The sequence below is a fragment of the Lissotriton helveticus genome, chromosome 10 (genome assembly GCF_964261635.1).
Source record: "Lissotriton helveticus chromosome 10, aLisHel1.1, whole genome shotgun sequence".
In the NCBI taxonomy this organism is placed as follows: Eukaryota; Metazoa; Chordata; class Amphibia; order Caudata; family Salamandridae; genus Lissotriton; species Lissotriton helveticus.
Genome location: NC_136071.1, coordinates 360643495 through 360649565, shown reverse-complemented (window position 1 = coordinate 360649565; position 6071 = coordinate 360643495). Strand labels below are relative to the sequence as shown.

The window sequence follows — 6071 nt, the reverse complement described above, 5'->3', positions numbered from 1 at the left end:
TGAGCCACGTTTACGCCGCTTTGCGTGACGCAACAGCGGCGTAAACGTGGCTCAAGGGGCTTGTAAATCTGCCCCCTTGAGTTTAATAACTGGGGCGAGAATAGGGCATTGGTGGGGTGGTGGCTTTTTTTTTTTTTTTTGCAGTTTCAAATAACGCAAACTCAACCCCAAGGTATTGTAGCGCTTTACATACGCGGCAGTCACATTAAATAAGGTCAACTTCGTTTGTGAGGAAAGGAGAAATTAATTTGGTTAACGTCAACAGATATCGCATCAAAACCAAAACTAAAATCTAAACTGCCTGTTAGAATCCTTTAAAAATAATTTACCAGCGTCAAACTCGCTGAAAGTTCGAACAATTCATCGTTATAGACGAAATATTAATATATCAGCAACGCACAACCACACTTTACAATCAATACTTTACCTGCTTAAATAGTTAGTTAAAATACGTCGTAGTGAGTGCGTTTCTCTCTGTTATTAACCATAAATTGCGATCGTCAGCGAATATCAGATAGGAGATCCAAAGGCGGTTGTTAGACACCAATGGACTCGAGAGAGTAATCATGAACTCATCCATCTCCAATCCTCATTTACTGTTTCTCCCTTAGGAGTAACAGGTAAGGATCAACCTCACTGACGATACCGAATGGAAAAACGCAGAAAGTATTTAAGATAGAGAGATCTTAAGAAAATGAGTGCAAGCAAATTGACATACGACATCACTTTACATTATTTAGCCGCAGACTGAAAAGTATGATTTTTTTCATTATCGTTATGCATAAGCATCGAAGACGTTCAGCAAAAATGCTTCTCTCCGGGTTCCCATTAGACTGTGCGATTTTTATTTACATATATTAGCATCTCAAGTAGCCTGGGAGATCAATGGGTACTCTTAGCCTAACAGCGGCAGCCATGTTACAACTCAGAGAAAGCCATTCACCACAACAGAGAACGGTCCAGTAGGTTTGGTTTGGAATTTGTAAATTTAGTAGAGCTTACCTGGGCAGCAAAAAGCCTGTCTTACAAACTTCTAAATATAAATCTTTGCTAAGTTACATTTTTCGATTACATTTCGGGTTCTTTCGAAAGTTACTGACATACTTATTTTGATATTCTCAAATACAGACGGATTCATCGATAGACGAATAATAGAAAGAAATCGAAAATTCACGTCATGATTTTCCCCTACAATTGATTTCAATGTGACTTTTGAGATGCAGCGTGTCTGGAAGTGGATTTTGATGTGTTCCTTCCTTCTCTGAAAGCTTACCAGCTCTCTATGCGCATGCGTACTGAAAGGTCGCTACTATTTCGTTCACTGCTTACTCGTGTGCTCACGCCTCTTGAAAATAAAGGATCTGCCCCTAAATTTTCTACAAATATTTAAGAACAGTAGACACAGATCGTTAAGCACCCTCTTCTCATATATGTTTTTGGTGCTTTTGCTTTTACCTGTTTTTTCTCAAGCAAATATGAAAAGCATCCATTACCCGGTCTCCCCACAAAAAGCGGCACGGCCGCGGCCAATCACAAATTTGCTAGCATTCGCGACAAGAATTTGCAATTCTATTAAGGACACGGAGGCGAGGATTATGCTTCTCAATCTTTACTAGAAGCTCACAGCAGCCAATGAAAATGCTTGCTTTTCATTCAATATAAAGTTAAACTACATATCCCATCATGTCTCACACATAGGCACGCCCCCCTAGTCCATAAGAGGCCTCAGCCTGCCGCCATCTTCCTCTTTCTTTCGGCGAACAGCTCCAACGAAAACGTGGATTAACTCCTCAACTCTTCCAACGGGAAGAAACAACATCATCAGGCGAAATATCCTGGCCTCCTTTGAGCCTCAGTCGCTCTTTTTATCAGAATCTGAAAGAAAGGATATGAGACCGTAACCACCGTAACCATTGGGTGGGCAAGCATTTATATACACATATACATGCCGGGTGGGATAATCCTCGCCTCCGTGTCCTTAATAGAATTGCAAATTCTTGTCGCGAATGCTAGCAAATTTGTGATTCTATGGCAGGACCGGAGGCTTCAGATTATGCTAGTTTAACGCTTATTAAAGACTACAGAGGTAATATCCCCCACCGGCTCATAATAAAACGTTTTGAAGGTCGATTCTGACGACCAATCTGCACAATGCAATATATCATGAATGCTGGAACCCAACATGAACGACTTCGATGCCATGGCACTCCTGACAGAATGCGCACCAAAATGGTGATGTCAATGCCTGCTTCACTCATAGCCCAGCGAAGCCATCTGGCAATGGTGGCCGCAGCCACTGCTTTGAAAGGCCTTCGTAATGCGATCAAGAGCTGCGAACAGCCCTGAGGCCTAATAGCCGCAGTACATTCCTCATAGTCATTAGACATTGCACAACACACAACTTTTCAATCTCCTGAAATGCATTATAAGAAACATGTGTAGATAATGTCTGAGTGTGCCTAACAATCTGAAAAAGAAACTCCTTCCGGAGAAAATACTCTACCTGTTACAGCCAGCGCCCGTACATCCGATGATCTCCTGCGAGCCTAGAGATAAAGTAACATGGCCAGCCTGGCCGACCACTGCTTTCTGGATAGAAGCGAATTCGCTGGCCATCTGACAAAAGGTCCAAAACCCGAATAACGTCCCGCAAACCGGAATATATCGGTCTAGGAGGATTTTCCACTCTAATGCCTGCCAGCAATATGCAAACGATCGGGTGCATACCAATCGGCCTCCCATCCAGCTGGACATGGCCAGCCGAAATGGCAGATCTGAAGTTGTTGACCGACCTATAGGCCAAACCCTGTGATGCCCCATCCGTCAGGAAATTTAGCATATGGGGTAATTCGGCCCCCACGGGATCCAGATGTCGTTCCACGCACCAAGCCACCCAACCTTTTCCAGGCCGAGGAATATCGTTTCCTCGTGGAAGGTGCCCAGGCCTGCTTGATGAAATCTGCAGCCTAGCTCAAATCCCTGGCACTTGCCACTGTTGCTTGAAAGCCACCAGGCTATCAGCCGAAGTCTACCCTCCGCTACCAGAGGGTGCCTCTCCTGAGGAGGGCCCAGCAACAACGTCATCGACTCCGGGAGGAGTCTGGGTAGGTCGCAGCGCCACAGCCTCAGCTTGTGGAACCAAGATTGCGACGTCCACCAAGGCGTCATCATGACCACCTCTGCGTTCCGCCTGAACACCTGCGGCATCGCTCTGGGGATCAGCAAGAAGGGGGAAAAAAATCATAATGCACCCCCTGTGACCAGTCCTGGAGAAAAGCGACCGTCGCGTGCGCCAACGGATCCGGCTTCCAACCGCAGAAGCGAGGGATTCGGAACGGCAGCCTCGACGTGAATAGATCCGTCTCGAACGGACCCCAAATCCCCTCTAGTCACCTGAACATCCTCGGGATCAACTTCCAGTCGCTGAAGTCCCTGAGGTACCTCGGGTACCAATCCGCTACCTGAGTGGACTGACCCGGGAGACATTCCGCAATGACCGATATCTGGTCGCGAAGGCAGTAATGCCAAAGTCCTTGGCCATCTGCACAAGCATGGACGACCTCGTGCCTCCCAACTTGTTGATGTATCCCCCTGCCGGGACATTCTCCAGACGCAGGTGGAGACAACAGGCTGTCTGCTTCAGGGACCACGTTCTCCCCGCGAACGACCCCGCGAGCAGCTCCTGACAGGTGATATGAAAGGAAAGTTCTTCCGGGGACAATCTCCCTCCTGTGGAGATGTCGCCACAACGCGCGCTCCAGACCCAACGGCTGGTGTCGGATTCTATCGTGATTTCCGGAAGGCAACCTAAGATTGCTCGACCGTTCCAAGCATCGACGTGTCCCAACCACCATTGCAATTCCGTCCTCATCTCCTGCGTGAGTGGAATGCTGTTTGAATACGAGAGACCCTTCTGAAGATGTCTGATCTTCAATTGCTGCAGGGCCCTGTAATGCAACGGGCCCGGAAAAATCGCCTGAACTGAGGACGCTAGAATCCCTACCATTCTTGTCAGGGCCCTGAGAGAGACAGTGTGGCTGAGCAGCTTCCTGATCTCCCTCTTTAGATCCTTCAGCTTGTCCTTCGGAAGGCACAACTGGGCTATCACCGATTTCACCGTGAACCCTAGGAAATCCATAACCTGAGAGGGAATCATGACCGACTTCTTGGAGCTTATCACAAAACTCAGATCCTGCAAAAAAGGCATGGTCAGCTGGAGGTGCCGCAAAAGAGTCCGCTGGCACTGGACCACTATCAGTATACCGTCTAGGTATATAATGAGGCGAATACCCCTCTCTCGGAGATACGCCACTACCGGCTCCGTCACTGTGGGGAAGCACCAAGGAGCCGAGGAGAGCCCGAACGGCAGAACCAAATCTTCGTACCATTGGTTCCTCCACCTGAACTGCAGAAACCTGCGATGGGGGGGAAAAAATCGGAATAGAGAGATAAGCGTATGCCTGACTGAACAGGATGTGAGTAAAACTCCCAGTAAAAGCCTTGAACCGTCTGCAAGACCCAGGCGTCCTGTGTAAGTCCACCGAATTGGTATCCGGTCTCGCTGAACCTCCTACGGGAGGGGTAGAAGGTCCCTCCACGGGTGGAGTCAACGTCCTTTCTGCCCCTTCCGAATCGCCTCTATGGGAAAAACACCCTGGTTCAAGCGCGTTTGATGCCCGATTGGGCATTGTCCAGTGCCGTAAAGGTACCTACGTACTTGGAGGCATACTTGAAGAACCTGTCATCAAACAGAAGGCCCTCTGCAAGGGTCCCGGCTCCGCGTCCGCGAGCTCTGTTAGATTGGAATCCAGTTTCATGAGCAACGACTGTCTCCCCTCCGCCGAAACGGCACAATTAGCGTTGCCTAAAAGGCAGATGGCTCTTTGGGCCCATCCGGCAAGCAGGTCTGAAATCATGATGACAGAGGTCCCTTTGGCCACTAAGGCCATCTCCAAGATCTTAGCCAAGGGGCCGACGGCATCCAGCATCTTGTCCTGACACCCTTTCCAAGCCCTGTCAAAGCCTGCTCCGTGAACTTCTCCAGAAAGGTGAGAAGGTTGGGGTCTATCTCCGGCGTTTCCGCCACTTGATACGGGATGCCGGGTCTAGGGCATTCCGACCGCAAACCATTCCGCACTACCCTGGGGAAACCCATGCGTAAATGCACCTGAATATAGGCTGTCACAGCCGTAGGCGGCGCCCAGTCCTGTGACCTGGGATGTACTATTGCTGTCGGGACAATGGTAAAGGGGTATGAGCCGGCGCAAGGCTCTTGGGCCGCGCCGATTATGCTTTCTTAGGAGGGTTGCGATCCTCATAGTTGGCTGTATCCGTGCCGGTACCAGTGTCCGTGTCTGTGTCAGTATCATGGACCCTACGCTCAGCGGAGGCCTAGCCCCCTGTGTATGAACAGTCCGCCATAGCCGGCAAGGTAGCTAAGGCCTGCGAGAGAGGCCAAGTGGCAGCGACACCCGAAGGATGACCCGAGGCTGAAGCCTCGTCTCTCTTTTTCCACGGTTTGGTGAAGCCATGTCGCTTGGCGAAACCCACTAGTTGTCGTCATATGGGACGAAGGGCTGAAGCAAGTGCCTGCTGCACCGTCTGTGGGACCGTAGTCTCCATCGCCCTATTAACGGAGGACTGGACCGAGACGTCCAAGGCACTAACCAAGTTGTCCCCCAAGGCAGCCGACTGCCTGGTCTCAAAGTTCTCCTCCTCATTACAATCCTCATTACACTGTTCATCTGACAGCGTGATGTATTCTCACACCATAGGCTGCTGACACCTAGGGTCAGGCACAAGGAGGGTCAAGGGGGGGGGTCAGCCCACACAGCACACTAAACCTCTACAACCATCAACCCCCTCAGCCAAGCTGTAATCAAAATGGGTCAGGGACCCAGGCCTCCACAATACCTCGAGCGTGTGCGCACTCCAAACGGCCTTTTTTGTATTTACAACCTCACCAGGCGATACAGAGGCAGAGGGACACCTTCCTAACTACTCCGAGTGCAAATCGTAATTGAAACTAACTTCGCGGGTCGCGCCGCGACGTGCAGCCCAAACGCGACTGA

General features: G+C 49.6%; 1 non-coding gene across 1 annotated transcript; it reads right to left on the bottom strand.

Moving 5' to 3' along the window:
• Window positions 1-509: 509 nt before the first annotated feature.
• On the bottom strand, window positions 510-643 carry LOC144786323 (U8 small nucleolar RNA). The gene has a single exon (XR_013602129.1). It is a non-coding gene; the product is annotated as a U8 small nucleolar RNA (small nucleolar RNA).
• Between the last annotated feature and the right edge of the window lie 5428 nt (window positions 644-6071).